The sequence below is a fragment of the Crocodylus porosus genome, unplaced genomic scaffold, assembly GCF_001723895.1.
Source record: "Crocodylus porosus isolate Cpor-Errol unplaced genomic scaffold, CroPor_comp1, whole genome shotgun sequence".
NCBI lineage: Eukaryota > Metazoa > Chordata > Crocodylia > Crocodylidae > Crocodylus > Crocodylus porosus.
Window position 1 is genome coordinate 39,587,345 of NW_017728911.1, and position 429 is coordinate 39,587,773.

Sequence of the window (429 nt, forward strand, 5' to 3'; positions counted from 1 at the left end):
AATTACACTTCCAGCAGAGAGAGCTCTAACAAGGCTCTCCTGGCATCATCTCGGCATTTGTCAGCCATTGATAAAAGTGGGCAAAAGTGGTCCTGGAGAGCACCATCTACCTCCCAATGAAAGTTAGGATGTAATAGGACGGGTAGGACTGATGAGAGCACATGACTGGTGAGGAGAGGCTGAAGGAAATGAGCTGATTTAGTCTGCAGAAGAGAAGACCGAGGGGGATTGAATAGCAGCCTTCACCTCCCCCCAGGGGGGCTGCAAAGAGGCTGGAGCTGGACTGGTCTCAGTGGGGCAGATACAGGACAAGGAGCAATGGGCTCAAGCTGCAGCAAGGGAAGTTGAGGTTGGATATTAGGAAAAACTCTCACTAGGAGGGTGGTGAAGCACTGGGACAGTTTACCCAGAGAGGTGGTGCAGTCTCCA